A 17,884-nucleotide genomic window follows, 5' to 3' on the forward strand; every position below is an offset into this window, starting at 1 on the left:
GTAAGTAATTTTTAAAGTTTTATTTTGTTTCATTTCTTCTTATTTATTTATTTATTTTTTAGTTCATTGCTCTAACGTCTATAATCAAGGCTTCCTAAGCAGCTCTTATTTACCCTTCTAGAGCTGTAGATGAGACTCTTCAAGGTCAGTCTTGATCTTCTGTCGCTTGTGACTTGACTGATTTCCACTCTGCAAATACAGTAAATCTCCATAATTTGGAATGATAAAAGACAGGGTCTGTCAGAGTGAATGAAAAGTTGGAGTTATAAAATAGTTTCAGAGACAGTATTTGTGGTAATATTGCGTATAAATGAATCACATTAGAGATTTTCATTGGTCTTAAGAAGGATGAGATACATGAAAAGATAGTGGGTCACCCTAGGCCTTCACTAACAGATAGCATATCAGAAACAAATGCAGAAGTTCCTTAAGGTACAAGGTTGTACAAGTGTGATTTGCTGGAACCAGAAGTGGAAGGCATTCTTTAAGAACTGTAGTTTCTTGAGCACTTGCAGGGCTGTTCCCTGGCAAGACCTTAATATTAACTTCCGTATCCCTCAGTCTTACCTTCTGCATCACCTTCTCCAGGTGCCTACCTAACCCTCTTGTATTACCTTGATCCCTTCTGTCAAAACCAAAAGCATGATCCTCAGCCAAAATCCCACTGGGTTTAGAATGACTAACCATTTTACCTATCTCAGGAAGCATTACCTTATAAAAGAGAAGTCCAGTGGGACCAAAATCTTTCCCAGTGGAATGAATCACTAGTGATTGGATCCCAGGTCTTATGGCCCCTGGGTGGGGGGCAGAGATTGGGTGCCCCTCAGAGGCCACCATGTAAGCAGCTATCTACTACACCTCAAGCACTTGACTGAAAGAAACCTCTGCTTTTACTGGTGACGAAAGGCTTGAAAAGACACAGAGGAAGAAAGTAGGTTGAAATTATCACTCGCTAGGAGTCACAGTCTGTCTGATTTGTCACAGAGTCCAAGTTGGTGGTGTCTGAATTAGAGAAGTCTGACCCTATGTGCCCTCCAGCTCTTCTTCCTTTATTCATGCTCAGCAGATGCTCTGATTGCATGGGATGATGAGAACCTAAGGGGAGGGAGGACTGGGGCTGTTGGCTGTATTTTCTGGATGCATGTTTAGAGTATTGTTTCATTTCTCAGACAGTTCTGCTGTTTGTATCATCATCCCTCATCAGTTCAGTTAGTTCAGTTCAGTCACTCAGTCATGTCTGACTCTTTGCGACCCCATGGACTGCAGTATGCCAGGCCTCCCTGTCCATCACCAAGTCCCAGAGTTCACCCAAACTCATGTCCATTGAGTCGATGATACCATCCAACCATTTCATCCTCTTTTGTCCCCTTCTCCTCCCGCCTTCAATCTTTCCCAGCATCAGGGTCTTTTCAAATGAGTCAGCTTTTTGCATCAGGTGGCCAAAGTATTGGAGTTTCAACTTCATCATCAGTCTTTCCAATGAACATTCAGGACTGATTTCCTTTAGGATGGACTGGTTGGATCTCCTTGCAGTCCAAGGGACTCTCAAGAGTCTTCTCCAACATCACAGTTACAAAAGCATCAATTATTCGGCACTCAGCTTTCTTTATAGTCCAACTCTCACATCCATTCATGACCACTGGAAAAACCAAAGCCTTGACTAGGTGGACCTTTGTTGGCAAAGTAATATCACTGCTTTTTAATATGCTGTCTAGGTTGGTCATAACTTTCCTTCCAAGGAGTAAGCATCTTTTAATTTCGTGGCTGCAGTCCCCATCTGTAGTGATTTTGGAGCCCCAAAATATTAAGTCTGCCACTGTTTCCCCATCTATTTGCCATGAAGTGATGGGACCGGATGCCATGATCTTAGATTTCTGAATGTTGAGCTTTAAGCCAACTTTTTCCACTCTCCTCTTTCACTTTCATCAATAGGCTCTTTAGTTCTGCTTCACTTTCTGCCATAAGGGTGGTGTCATCTGCGTATCTGAGGTTATTGATATTTCTTCCGGCAATCTTGATTCCAGCTTGTGCTTCATCCAACCCAGCATTTCTCATGATGTACTCTGCATGTAAGTTAAATAAGCAGGGTGACAATATACAGCCTTGACATACTCCTTTTCCTATTTGGAACCAGTCTGTTGTTCCATGTCCAGTTCTAACTGTTGCTTCCTGACCTGCATACAGATTTCTCAAGAGGCAGGCCAGGTGGTCTGATATTCCCATCTTTCAGAATTTTCCACAGCTTATTGTGATCCACACAGTCAAAGGCTTTGGCACAGTCAATAAAGCAGAAACAGATGTTTTTCTGGAACTCTCTTGCTTTTTCGTCCAGCAATTTGATCTCTGGTTCCTCTGCCTTTTCTAAAACCAGCTTAAACATGTGGAAGTTCATGGTTCATGTATTGCTGAAGCCTGGCGTGGAGAGTTTTGAGCATTACTTTACTAGCATGTGAGATAAGTGCAATTGTGCAGTAGTTTGAATATTTTTTGGCATTGCCTTTCTTAGGGATTGGAATGAAAACTGACCTTTCCCAGTCCTGTGGCCACTGCAGTTTTCCAAATTTGCTGGCTTATTGAGTACAGCACTTTCACAGCATCATCTTTTAGGATTTGAAATAGCTCAACTGGAATTCCATCACCTCCACCAGCTTTGTTCGTAGTGATGCTTTCTAAGGCCCACTTGACTTCACATTCCAGAATGTCTGGCTCTAGGTGAGTGATCATATCATCTTGATTATCTGGGTTGTGAAGATCTTTTTTGTTCAGTTCTTCTGTTTATTCTTGCCACCTCTTCTTAATATCCTCTGCTTCTGTTAGGTCCATACCATTTCTATCCTTTATTGAGCCCATCTTTGCATGAAATATTCCCTTGGTATCTCTAATTTTCTTGAAGAGATCTCTAGTCTTAGCCATTCTATTGTTTTCCTCTATTTCTTTGCACTGATCACTGAGGAAGGCTTTCTCATCCCTCATCATGTCTTGTCAAGTATCTCTCCAGTCTGTCACCTCTTCACCCTCAACGCCTTCCAAGCCCCCATGAGCATCTCTTGCCTAGGCCACCTCCTGTCTGGTGTCCCTCCCTCTAGTCCCACCTCTCTTTCAAACCATCCTCCATTCAGGCTGATCTGATGGGCAGATCTGACCATGTCACTCCCTCCCTTGGAGTCTTCCATGCCTTCTCATGGTTTCCAGGAAAAAGTCCAATTTCTTAGTCACACATTCAGTGCTCTTCACTCTGTGATTTCATACTCCGTACCCGACCTCATATCTCACCACTTCGTCATATGAAGATGAGATCTCAGCCATGCGGACTGACCTGTGGCTCCCCATCATGGCATGCTTTGTCACACTTCTTTGCTTTTGTGCCTGCTCTCTACTCAACCTAGACTGTCTCTCCCTCTGCTCCTCAATCTTTCCAGTGAAGTCTTGTTTCTCCTTCAAGTGTACTCGGTCATCACTGTCTCCATAAACACTTCACTGATGCCACCAGACTTAAGGACAAGCTCCTTTCTCTGGGCTCACCCAAGCAACTTCTATATACTTTGGCCCTTCTCTCATTGTATTGTAGTTATTCATTTATGTGTCTGTCTCTTCTATTAGATTGTGGGCTCCCTGAGGACAAGGAATGTCTCATTTCTTTTCTGTATCCCAAGTGCCTAGCAAATGCCTAGCACATAGTACATACTCAGTAAATGTTTGTTGAATGAATGAACTTCAAAAATGATTACTTGGTTACATTTTCTAAACTACAGTATTAATCAAATAATGCAAACAAAGGTAAACTATCGCTAGAAAATTCATCCTCAGATATATTAACCTTAGTTTCACCCAGTCTACCTGTGCCTTACTTTGCTCTTGTCCTGCATGGTCATTTGGAAATCCTAATCCTCATTTTCCCTGGATGACTTAATACATGGGTGTGATACTTAAAAGGCAGAAAGAAACCTACTTTGAAAGAAGGGGCATCTAATGGGAGGCTGGGCCATCATTCTTGCCCCTTCTCTTGTCCTGGTATCTGCTGCTGTTCCCTCTTTACATGACAGTTTCATGACTAAAGACTAGTTTGGAAATAAGAGCACTGGCCCATCAAGAGATCTGGCAGCATGTATCGACACCTCATTGACAGAACGAGAGGTCACAGAACCAGTGAGATCCACTCCAGTGTAATCTTCTCTCTTATACATTCACAACACAGTTATCCCAGATATGGAAGAAACTTGGTGCTTTCGCTCAGTGTTCAGGTACACCAACTAGATGTACCTTTCCAAAGAGAGTCTGAGCTGTCATCAGCTCTAGAGATGATGACCCAGGAGCAGCCTGTGTGCATACAGCATTTGGTGATGGTACAAACAGACTATGGTAGAGACTTGCCTGAAAAATGTGTCAGGTGCAATGAAGTCATGATAAGAGATCAGTGAAGAAAGTACTTATAAAATATGGGTCTCAAGGAAGGACTTGAGGGAGGGCTAGATAAAAATTTGGGCCCCTAAGTTTAGGAGAATATACAGGCCTTAAGGGCAACATGGAAACCAAAAATAGGCAGAAAGAGAATGAGAAGTTAGCTAGCCTAAGAAACAATTTAGAAGAGTGTAGATTAAAACATGGGCAGCAATAGAGACAGGGTGGGGCCTTATGGAGCTTTGAACCTAATGGAATTGATGTGGCTAAAACTCTGACCAAGTCTGGAAATTCATCCTATTAAATCTTGATGCACTTTTCAAAAGCACTTACCATTAGAATTCAGCCCCAGTCCCTGGCGCCAAGAGATCTAAGCGTGAGGTTCTGAGTCTCTAGTCAAAGTAGCCATCTTCGATGACTTGTAGCATTATTTTGAATTATTACTGAAAAAGCTTGTCCATAGAGAGGTTATGAGATTTCTTTGAGTTTTCCAAGCTCTTTCCCTGGCTCGAGACATAGGAGGCTGATGTGTGTTTGTGAAGTGCATTTGGGTGGAGTAAAGGGTTGAATCATCAGGAAAAAGAGACATTCTAAGATATACAAATAAGCAGATATGATGATATTAGTGTGTTGAGAGACCAGAAACAATTACTGGAATTAAATGTACATGTGTGTGTGCTCATATTTGTTGCTGTGTCTATGCTTATGTACATAATGGGGACACTTTAGTTCCCATCCTTGAAAGTTTCCTTCCTTCTTATAATTTCTGTATTGATAATAAGGATATTAATAAATACTAATAAAATCCAACCAACTTTATTGCCAAAGGTCAGCATTTCAATTGAATCATGCTTTTTAAAGAAATGGCATATTTAAAAACAATCTATTATCATTCCAGGCAACCAGAAGAAAAATAAAATAACTGTTCTGCAGTTGCACTTAGAAGAATTTTTGGGGAACTGCATCTGAAAATAGTAAAAGACCTATTTATATCTGAAAATAGTAAAAGACCTATTTATATCAAGTGGGAACTGAGGGTTGCTCGCAGGTGGTGTTTTATTAGGAAATGAATTTGCTAATAAATGCAACGTTATACCTGGTTTCATTACAGATGTTTTGCTTATTTTTTCATTAGGATTAAAACATTTTTCTGGTGTAGATAGTTTTGCGTTTTTGGTACAATGTGTTATTAGTGTCTTTTGGGAAGTAAATAATTCCAAGCAAATGGAAGGATCAATGACATATTAAGCATTTTCATCTTAGCTCAATAGGCTTTCAGAAGTACAGTAAGAATGTGTAGAGTGTCATCACCATAAAGGATCATTTGCCCTCTAAGGTACTCTTGGCTGTGACCTAAATCTATCTGAGGCTCCAATTGCCTCCAAATTAGGAGCCTTTAGAAAAGTTCAATGAAACTGATATGAATAATAGGATTTGGCTTTAGCTTATTATAGTGGCTAGCTTTGTCAACCAGCTGAAAAGTTATTGCTCGCAGTTGTGACTGTGCTTGCCTTGTTTTATATCAGATGCAGTGAACACTGGGGTGTAATTAGCTTTATTTCTTATAAGTGAATAGGAAGCTCAGGCCCCTTGTGTGAGAACTATAGAGAATGCTGGGAACTTACCATTCGTGTACTGGTTGCATCCAAGCAGCTACACAGAAACCATTGAGGCAGATCCTTCAAAAAATGGAAGGCCATTCAGCTGCTGTGTGCAAGCCATGCTAAGCATTTCTTTACTTGATATACATTGCGAATTTATTTCTTTGTCCGTTCTTATGGAAATAAGATAGTATTCAGTCTAAGACTGTAACTGGTGTAATTCCCACCTCATTGGTAATAAATGGAGACACCTTGGAAAGGCCTCACATATCAAGGGTGCCAGCAGAGACCTTGACCTTCAGATTTATTCCATTGAAGTATAGGAACCAGAAAGCTTTGTATATTCTCTGCCAGTCCATTATCTAGTGGTTGCTTTTTCTTTATGCTTTGGACTAACTCTTCCAATTGCTTGATCTCATTGGGATTAAAATTCCTTTTCTTTACCACACACACCTCTTTATCTGCCGCCCCCCTCAACTTTAGTGTCCCCCTAAGCTGAATGAAGTGGCCTTCACTGAGCATCTGAAAAGAATAGTCAATAATGGAAGTAGGACTTGGAGCCTCACATTCTTTGTGATGAAGAGGTCAGAGCTGCTAGGAGAGGATTTAATTAAGATTGTCATATTTCAGTGATTCAAGAAGGTGTTTTGGGGAGGGGTGGCTGAGACCCTCCTCACAATCATAAAGCTGTCTCACCAGAAAGTGATGCATAGAAGTAACCCTGGAAGGTTGGAATTTAAAAAGATGGTAACGATAACCCTATATGCAAAACAGAAAAAGAGACACAGATGTACAGAACAGACTTTTAGACTCTGTGGGAGAAGGCGAGGGTGGGATGTTCTGAGAGAACAGCATTGAAACAAGTATACTATCAAGAGTGAAACAGATCACCAGCCCAGGTTGGATGCACAAGACAAGTGCTCAGGGCTGGTGCACTGGAATGCAAGATAGAGGTTTTAGTTTAATTTTTTATTTTATATTGGAGTATAGTTGATTTATAATGTTGTGTTAGTTTCAGGTGTACAGCCTGAAAAAAGTGATTTAGTTATATATATATATATACCTCTATTCTTTTACAGATTCTTTCCCCTTATATTCCTATTACAGAATATTGCTATACAGTATTACAGAATATTGTTATACCGTAAGTCCTTGTTGATTATCATTTTTTTTTAATATATGGTAGTGTCTATATGTGGAGAAGGCAATGGCGACCCACTCCAGTACTCTTGCCTGGAAAATCCCATGGACGGAGGAGCCTGGTAGGCTGCAGTCCATGGGGTTGCGAGGAGTTGGACATGACTGAGCTACTTCACTTTCACTTTTCACTTTCATGCATTGGAAAAGGAAATGGCAATCCACTCCAGTGTTCTTGCCTGGAGAATCCCAGGGACGGAGGAGCCTGGTAGGCTGCCGTCTATGGGGTCGCACAGAGTCAGACACGACTGAAGCGACTTACCAGCAGCAGCAGCAGTGTCTATATGGTAATACCAAGATCCTAAGTTTTCCTTACTCTCCTTTCCCCTTTGGTAACCATAAATGTTTTCAAAGTCTGTGAGTCTGTTTCTTTTTAGTGATGTCAGACAGAAAGACAAATGTTATATGATGTCACTTACATGCGGAATCTAAAAAAAAGATACAAATTTACAAAGCAAGATAGATTTTGAACTTGACCTTGAATACTGGATGGAATCACAATAGGTGAAGAGGAATCTGGAGGGCAAATCAGTTCACATGTATGCAAATGAGTGATGGGTGGAGAGTCTTGCAGGTAAAATAAAAGACAAGAACATGTGAGGTATATTCTGATGATAAACTGCTGTGTCTGCAACTGCGGGTTTGGACCAGAGTGTGACAGAGCTCAAAAAGCCAGAGTTAGTAGTGTCTTGAATGCCTGGGCAATGTGGCATCCAGACTATGATTCTGGACTTGAAGCTCCATTATCCCAGTGGCTTCATGGGGGCTAACCTAGGAACTCTCAGGCCAGTCACTGTCACCGACTCGAGCAGTAATTTCTGAGCTACTGTGTTCTCCATTCCATTACCCGAAAGCACATCACATTTCTTGCTCTGTTGGCGTCAGTTTCCTCACGTACTTTCTGGAGTCTCTAAAGTCATGCTGAAATGTTGGTTTAAACCACTCTTCTTCCTTGTCCTCTGTTAGCCCCTCTCCCTTCATTCTCTCTAGCCAAACTCAGGAAGAGAGCTCAACTTTGGCTTCCTATAGATTATGTAAATACCTGACTCTCTCTTTCTTTCCTTCTCATTTCCTCAAGTCCTCTTCTTTATATATATATATAAAGAAACCTCACAGATGAGCTAATCTAAATGTATATAAAGCTAATCTAAATATATATATATAATCTAAATATATATAAATATATATAAGTCCTGTTCTTTATATATATATAATATAACATATAAATATATATATAATATAACATATAACTATATATATGTATTTCTTTTCTAAAGCTGTATGTGACTCCACCATCAGCATCCCAGAACCAAGTCAGCTATTTCAACATGCCAATTTTTTTAAATTAATTTCAATGATGTGGTTCAATGCAATGATCTTGGAGTTCTGTGCTTGTAAATTCCTTATCACTCTGAACATTTTTTTTTTCAGTTGGAAAGATTGATTTATTCTTAATCTGAAAAAAGACCCTTTAATTTTTATACTATGCCAATTTAAATCATCACTAATAATGATACATTGTTAAAACATCACGATTTATTAGTAATTTTATTAATTCTTTGTGAGCTAACTGGAAGTAAGTCTCATGTGGGTGAATGTGTGGTGTATTACGAAGTATATTTTGAATAAAGTCTGCTGAGTTGTGGTTCCACTTCTAGTCTGGACTTGCTTGGTGAACTTGAGTGGTTTGACCAGTGTAGGCCTCTTGTTATTGGGGGTGTTTAGATTAGCTCATCTGTGAAGTTTCTTCTAGCCGTACATCTCTTAGGATGCGCTTCCCCTTTGTGGTTAAGGTGAAGGCCACCTCGTTTGTAAATTCCTTCAGCCATTGCCTTCCTCCCGCCTACCCTCTAAGAGCATGTGCCTCAGAATGACATGGAGGGTGTGAGGGCTGCCTGCCTGCCGCTCACTACCACCCTTCAGAACACTTGGGAGATTTTGAAGACTATGCCAATACAGGCAAACAAGAATTGGATCTTCTTTTGCGGTTGGATGCCAATTCCTCCTGGATTATTAGTATATTTCAACTCATTTTTTTTTAAAGAAAAAAAACAATAAAACAACTATAGGCTGCATTTCACTGGAAAACACCAAGCTGTGAACTCAGGAAATAGCCTCCTAATCCTTTTGTCACCACCCACTAACATAATGAAAGATGGAGAACTTCTATTTTCACATTACTTCTAGGAAAATATTTTGACAGATTCAGTATGCAGTAAAGTGATAAGCTTTTGTTCCGTGTGTTCCAAATCACCCTGTTATCACCAGATATATCGATTAGCTTAGTACATTCTGAGTCAGTCATAAAAAACAGACTGCTCACATTCTGTGTTCAAGAATAAGAAAAATTGACAGGTAGATAACCATATTGATTCATGCCAAATAGTGAATGTGAAGGGTTTTAGAGAGGAGTTATAAAAGTCTTTATGGCTATTGTAAGTCTCTTAAGCATTTTTTAATTGACATGAAAGCAAATGATCTTTAATTAACTATCTTTTAAAAAAGTGCTATGCTTTGATTACTGAATAGAGTTTATAATATAGGTGACAATAACAAAAATCCATTGCCTTTTATACCTAGAGTTTACAATTGTTTTCATATAATTTTTTCTAGCTTTATCGAGGTATAGTTGACAACTAATGATTGTACATGTTTATGGTGTACAGCTTGATGTTTTGATATACATAAACAATGTAAAATAACCTCTACAATAATGCTAATGAACATATCCATCACCTCACACAGCTACCATTTTGTGTGTGTGTGCGTGTGGTGAGAATACTTAAGATCTACCCTCTTAGCAAATTTCAAGTGTACAATACGGTATTATTAACTAGAGCCACCATGCTGTATGTTGTGTCTAGAATTTATTCACCCAGCATCACTGAAACTTTGTACCCCTTTACCAATATCTCCCCATTTCCCCAAACCCCAGCCATCCTACTTTGACTGGATTCTCACAGAGCCTGGGATTAAAATCATTCTCTTTTCACAAGGGCAGACATGTAGACTCAGAGAGACTAAGGATTACTAACCTAAAATCACTCAGTCAGCAAATGGCAATGCTGGGGCAAGAACCCAGGTCACTAGTGCCATCTCCATGTTGCTATTTGGTGTCAAGTGTGCAACTTTATATGTATGGATTAATTTTCTAAAATTAGCTTCTCTAATAGCACATGAGGGGCAAGAGAATAATGAGCTGAATCCAGCTTAGGTTGAAATTCCCCTGATGGGTTCATATTTCAAAAGTCAGGGGCCAAACCTTCCAACAGAGCAATTTTCCCTATGGTAGTACAGGTTACACTCATGTGTTTTTGATTTACAAATATGGTGAGAAGTAGTGTTTTTGCAATATTCCTCAATGAGTAACATATGACACAACTTGTTAGAGGACCTTTTCTTGGTTCATAAATCTTTGGTTTTTGTCTATTTGGTAGGATGATTTTAGCAGAATGCTCAGACAACAGAGCTAAAATCTGGATTTCTGCAGCTGAAACAACTATATTCTAGATAAACCTTAGATGTGAATGAAGGGTCAATTAAAAGTGGGCATGTAAATAATTGTTATAGAAGGAAAAAATGTATCTCAAATGTTTGAGCCCCACCCTGAGTACAGTAATGGGAAAAACTTACAGATCATTGAATTCCAAGAGTAGTCAGCAAGGAACAGGAAGGCTCCCTCACTTTTATCTACATGTTGAATGGGTAAGTCTCCCTGTACCTTAGCAAAAGAGGACAGGGAATCCATATACTGCCTACTCAGAAAATCACTGATAATCCATGAACTAAATAGTTGTGGAAGGTCTTTGAAATTTTTACCATATTCTGGAAATGGGAGATATATTGGGCTGGCCAAAAAGTTTATTCAGGATTTTCCAGAGGATGTTAGAAAAATGCAAATGAAATTTTTAGCCAACACAATATTAGTTTTCCATATGTGGTGTAACAAAAGTATCATAAATTGGGCAGGTTAAAACACCAGAAGTTATCCTTTCACAGTTATGGAGGCTAGAAATCCAAAAAGATATTGGCAGGGTTGAGCACTCTCCAAAGGTTCTAGAACAGGATCCTTCCTAGCCTCTTCCAGTTTCTGGTGGCCCCAGGCATTCCTTGGCTTGTAGCTGCATCATTCCACTCTCCGCCTTTGTCTCCACATGGCCTTCTTCTCTGTATGTCTCTCTGTGCCCTCTCCTTTTCTTATAAGGGCAGCAGTAATTGGCTGTAGGGCCCACTCTGTATCCAAGATGACTTCATGTCTAGATCCTTAACTAATTACATCTGCAAAGCCCATATTTCCAAATAGTGTTACAGTCTGAAGTTCTAGGTAGACATGAGTTGTAGGGGGCCTTCAGTCAACCCACTATGAGAACTGTAATCCTTCACATTTCCTAAACTGAAGATGGAGGGGGGCCAGCAGAGTTCACTATGAAAAACCTTAGCCGGTCCATAAGAGGGAGGTGGGCTTCCACACCTCACAACTAAAATCAGGTTTAGTCCTCAAAGGTTCTGAGCCAGATTCTCTTTAAGCTCTTAAATTTGACTGTGGATAAACTGTTAAATCCAGTTGTGGAGAAGTGATTTTTAAAAATCCTTTAGAATAGTAGCTATAATGTTTCTTTCTAATTAAGTAATAGAGAAAGAAAAAAAATTATCAGTGCAGTTGCCTTGATTATGAACTTGAGCTTAGGTGGACAATTTTTTTCCATGAAGTAAATATTTTCAGTCATGTAGGCCATACAGTCTGAGGCAGATCCTCAACTGTGTCACTGTGGCATGAGAACAGACATAGACAATACGTCAGTGAAAGGGCAAGGCTATATGCCAAAAAAATTTTATATGTGAATACCAAAACTCAAATATCCTCTATTTTCATGTGTCACAAAATATCCTTTTGATTTCTTTCAACCATCTTGCAGTGTAGAAACCATTCTTAGCCTGTGAGCCATACAAAAAACACAGGTGGTTGGCTGCATTTGACTTGCAATGCAGTGTGCTGACTTCTGGCCTAGATCAAGACAAAGCTTCAGACAAAAAACATTGGCTTGCTCTACTTGTCATCAGTAGGAAGATGGCTTTGAGTAGAGAGGAAAGGAAGGTCAGTTGTGCAACTTGCAGAATCCTAGAGTCAAGAGAGGTGTGTTGATAGTGGAGGTAGGACCTGCCAGTGAAAGAGAGGCTCCCTCAGGCTTATAAGCAGGTGGAGAAGAAGGCTTGATACCCAGGATTATAAATAGTCTTCACACCACAAATCACATCTCTGTTCAATGGGATTCTCTTTACTTATTGACTCATGGGATGAAGGGCATTTGATCTTTTACTTTCTTAGAATTGGAATGGCTCAACTCCTAGGGCAGGGGACCATTTGTGTGCCCAGTCTGGGCTCAGAATCACAGGAAGCAGAGATGATCTTAGAGATAACCACTAAAAGGAAGCTGATCCTGTCATTTTGTCTAGGGAGAAGAACCTAGTGTAAACACAATTAGGATTCTGGAATCCCTTATGGATTGGGAGGATTAAAGTGTGTATTTGACTTGGATGTGGGGTGGGAGGGATTTCCAAGTTTCTAGGAATAGCAAGTCCTCTGGCACAGCCTGAGAATTTGGGTTAAATGGAGTGAAAAGGCTGGTGGAAGCCTCTTAGACTCTTTGTAACTGGCATATGGGGGTATTGTGTATGCATGTGCCGTTGTCTATGTGTCTCTCTAGGGGAACCACAGAAAGCCAGTGGAATTCTGGGAAGAGAAGGCTAGAGAATGATGACTTTCTTGGTTCTTCATGAAGTTTTTGCCCATCCTCCAAGGCAGTACAGTATCTAAGTTTTGAGGTAACTTGGAATGAAGAAATAATAGGAGAAAGGATGTATTCTGTTGAGGTTTCAGAGGTGAAATGAGGTTGAGCTAAAGCTTCAAGCTAAGATGCATGGGAAAAAAAAGATATCGTATCTTAGCCAAATGAAATGAATCGTGATAGCCCACTGCTTAAAGACTGTATCATTGAAGAATGTTACCACTGTTTTGCAGTTTCATTAACTAGGTTGGCAATGGGAGAAGTAGCTGCCATCTTGCAGTTTTAGGCATCATCATTCACATAGGCTACAATGGGACTGATGACTACTGAAACTGGTTAAGGAGATGACCCTGGCTTTATGTCAGACCTTCCTCTGCTTGTCAGCATCTCCTGTTCATTCAGATCTTGATGCAAACTTACTGGGGAAGCCGGCTTCCCAAGGGACATCCAGATATGCCCTCCTGGACACCTGCTGGAAATGAAGACCAGGTTGCTCCCCTGAGTGGAGTCTTGTCACATGGTCTGTCCTTTGTGTTGAGACACCTAAACGATCTCTCTGCGGCTCTATGATACGTATTTGAACAAATGTGGCCTCAGGATCCTTGGGAAAATGGGAAGATGTAATATCCCTTCCCAGGCAAGATTGATGGGTAAAAGGGACCCATATGAGAAAGCTAAGTCTGAATGCAGAATCCACAATCCACCTGAAATAAGTCTCAAAGAAAATAGTTTTGTTGGATATACAAGTCCAAAACCTGGCCCAAGGACAAACGTATAAACAACAGTGTAATATTTCAAGTTGTTCACATTCAGCCTGATGTTATGAATTGGGATGATTTAAATCTGAAAATATTATTATATCTATTGTTGGAAAGACCCATTAGAAGAGAATGCCTGTAAGACCTCATATCTTCTTGATTGATTTGATTTATTCATTGTGTTCCTCCCACTGTGCTAAGAGCTGGAAGACTGAAATGCTGAAGACATGTTGCTTGATCTTAAGTAGCTTAAGTCAGGGAATATGAACACAAAAGCAGAAAAATCACAGTGAAATATAATATTAATAGATGGTTGTTCAGTATTCTGTGGGAGTGGAGAGAGTGACTAAGGGTGTCTGAAATGTTTAGGAAAGCTTCTTAAAGGAGGAAGTAACTTGCAGTGTAATTAGAAGTTCTCTTGGTGAAGAAGTGGCTGTACGGGCATTTCCTACCGTGTAAGCCCACATCAAGTTATAAGTGGGCCCATTGACTACTGGGATTCATGAGACACAAAACAATAAGCTGTGTTTGGGGAGTTAGGAGGGGATATTGCTTGGGAAGATCAGGATCTTGATGTCAGCTCTAGGTGAGGAGTTTGAGTGCTACAAGTACAGCAGATAATGTTCTAGAAGAGTCATGCTGGTGGGGGAATTAGCTGGGGAATGGGGGAAAGGAGTGGTCAGTGTGATAGGGCTTATAAGGTTTGAGGCAGAAAGACACTGAGCAGGCTGTTGAAATATTCCAGGCCAGAAATTCTAGCAGTTTGAATTAGAGCCAATTTTGAGATAGATTTTTTTTTATGTGAACTATTTTTAAAGTCTTTATTGAATTTGCTGCAATATTGTTTCTGTTTTATGTTTTGTTTCTTTAACCGTGAGGCATGTGGGCAAGGCAGGTGGGATCTTAGCTCCCCAACCAGGAATCAAACTCGTACTGGAAGGTGGATTCTTAACCACTGGACCACCAGGGAAGCCCTGAGATAGATTTTAAAGGTTAATTTGATGAGATTTGGTGACTAATTCAGTTTTAGTTCAGTCGTTCAGTCATGTCTGACTCTTTGCAACCCCATGGAATTAAGCACACCAGGCTTCCCTGTCCATCACCAACTCCCAGAGCTTGCTCAGACTCATGTCCGTCAAATCAGTGATGCTATTCAACCATCTCATCCTCTGTCGTCCCCTTCTCCTCCTGCCTTCAATCTTTCCAGCATCAAGGTCTTTTCCAATGAGTCTGTTCTTCGTATCAGGTGGCCAAAGGATTAGAGTGTCAGCTTCAGCATCAGTCCTTCCAATGAAATTCAGTACTGATTTCCTTTAGGATGGACTGGTTGGATCTCCTTGCAGTCCAAGGGACTCTCAAGCGTCTTCTCCAATGCCACAGTTCAGAAGCATCAATTATTCAGTGCTAAGCCTTCTTTATGGTCCAACTCTCACACCCATACATGGCTACTAGAAAAGCCATAGCTTTGACTAGATGGACCATTGTTGGCAAAGTATTGTCTCTGCTTTTTAATATGCTGTCTAGGTTGCTCATAGCTTTTCTTCCAAGGAGCAAGCATCTTTTAATTTCATGGTTGCACGTGATTTTGGAGCCCAGGAAAATAAAGTCCCTCACTATTTCCATTGTTTCCCCATCTATTTGTCATGAAGTGATGGGACCGGATGCCATGATCTTAGTTTTCTGAATGTTGAGCTTTAAGCCAACTTTTTACTCTCCTCTTTCACTTTCATCAATAGGCTCTTTAGTTCCTCTTCACTTTCTGCCATAAGGGTGGTGTCATCTGCATATCTGAGGTTATTGATATTTTTCCTGGCAATCTTGATTCCAGCTTGTGCTTCATCCAGCCCAGCATTTTGCATGGTGTACTCTGCATATAAGTTAAATAAGCAGGGTGACAACATACAGCCTTGATGTATTCCTTTTCCTATTTGGAACCAGTCTGTTGTTCCATGTCCAGTTCTAACTGTTGCTTCTTGACCTTCATACAGATTTCTCAGGAGGCAGGTAAGGTGGTCCAGTGTTCCCATCTCTTGAAGAATTTTCCACAGTTTCTTGTGATCCACACAGTCAAAGGCTTTAGCATAGTCAATGAAGCAGATTTGATGAGATGAGAGTTGATTTGATGAGATTTGGTGACTAATTAGTTGGGCCATTGAGAGGAAGCCCACTGAGAGGATCTAAAATGACTTGGATTTCTTGCTAGGGCAACCAATGGCTGGTAAACACCATTATCTAAGATTCTTTTCTTTGACACCCAAATCTTCACAAAGCAGAAAAGCTTCTTCTTTCCTCTCTTTTACTGTCATGCTGTCATGATATTATAGACTTTGAATGTCATGATATTTGATTAATGTTTGCACAGTGCTGCTTGTTCAAAGCTTTGTATGAAAAATCATGATTATTTTCTTATGCTCCAATGAAGGATTTATTTCCTATAAGTGGCCTTTTTTGATTCACCACTTAAAATTAATAACTCAGAAAGATTTTATTAGTACTTTAGAGAGCATAGGAAAATATGCTGAGTACTTTCTTAGAAATCACAGAAAAGAAGTGAATTTTCCTATAAGTTATGGAGTATTTTAAATATTAAATTATGTTTTGTATTTTGTAATTTTTAGAAGTCAAATGAGCACATTACCAGTTGCATTTCTCTTGTAGTAATAGCTGTGATCTTTGCTATGATCTTCCCTGAGGTTTTTTTTTTTTTTTTTCCTTTAGACTCAGGCTGTCTACACAGGGCATCTGCTTCAAATAGAGAGTTGGGGTTAACTTCCAACTCTACACCATCCTCCCCACTCTAAGATATACCCCTACTCTAAGATATAATCTTTAGTAATAAAACACATCTTTTGTTTTTGGCAGACTTGAAAGTGAAAGTGTTAGTCACTCAGTTGTGTCCAGCTCTTTGCGACCCCATGGACTGTAGCCCAGCGGGCTCCTCTGTCCATGGAATTCTCCAGGTAAGAATAGTGGAGTGGGTAGCCATTCCCTTCTCCAGAGGATCTTCCCAACCCACGGATCAAACTTGGGTCTCCTCATTGCAGGCAGATTCATTACCATCTGAGGCACCAGGGAAGCCCTGGTAGACTTGGCGTAGGATTATTACAACTGACCATCTGTACAAATTGTTACCTGGAAAATTGTTCAGCTCCATTTCCTTGCTTTTATTTGGTGGACAGGTAGATTGCCATTCAGTTAAGATCATGAATTTCTGGTGTGGAGGCAGAAGAAAGGAATAGAACTGAGTTTACAACATTTTTGCAGTTCATAGTTACTGGGATTAAAATTGTGTTTTTCAATTATTGGAGAATTACTCATAATATATTTACCTTATTTTGCTTATCCACTCCTTTTCTCAACTGTTTGAAATTCTCGCTGTAGCTTCTTGATACTTCCCTGTTCAGAAATTATTCTAAACATGGAGAGGTTGGGAGCTGAGAGCCTCACATTTTGCAGTGAAGAACATGGAAAGCAGGTGTGAGAGGTCTCAGCGAAGACCACACCATGACTACTTACAGAGCTGAGCCTTGAACTCTAGACTCGTAACTCAGTACATTAAGTTCAAAGAAAAAAGCCATCAGCATCTTAAAGAACAATGGTGCAGTTTATAGAATTACAGACTCTTGATGCTGGAAGGAGTCTGCAAAGCCAACAATGACAACTGGCTTAATAGAATTGCATTAGTCGGCTCTTCAGTTCAGTTCAGTCGCTCAGTCGTGTCTGACTCTTTGCGACCCCATGAACTGCAGCATGCCAGGTCTCCCTGTCCATCACCAACTCCTGGAATTTACTCAAACTTGTGTCCATTGAGTCGGTGATGCCATCCAACCATCTCATCCTCTGTCGTCCCCTTCTGCTCCTGCCTTTAATCCACATAAATATGTTCATTCCTCCTGTCTTCAATCTTTCCCAGCATCAGGGTCTTTTCAAATGAGTTGGCTCTTAGGCTGTGCATTTCTCACCCTGGAATGGGAAAGTCCTTAAAAGCCACAGGTGATACCTTCACATGAGGGCATGTGCATCAAAAATAATCAAGTGCAAAGTGGCACTTGGCCACTTTCCACAATTCAAAGTTATGGATAAAAGTCCTTAGTTGGGACACTCCAGCAAATATATTAGCCATGGGAAAAAAAAAAACAAAACA

General features: G+C 40.2%; 1 protein-coding gene across 11 annotated transcripts in view; it reads left to right on the plus strand.

Annotated features, from left to right (window-relative positions):
• Positions 1-17,884, plus strand: part of AFF2 (AF4/FMR2 family member 2) — a 528,226-nt gene that overhangs the window by 179,115 nt on the left and 331,227 nt on the right. The window lies entirely within an intron of this gene.

This window comes from Cervus elaphus, chromosome X, assembly GCF_910594005.1.
Source record: "Cervus elaphus chromosome X, mCerEla1.1, whole genome shotgun sequence".
Taxonomy (NCBI): Eukaryota; Metazoa; Chordata; class Mammalia; order Artiodactyla; family Cervidae; genus Cervus; species Cervus elaphus.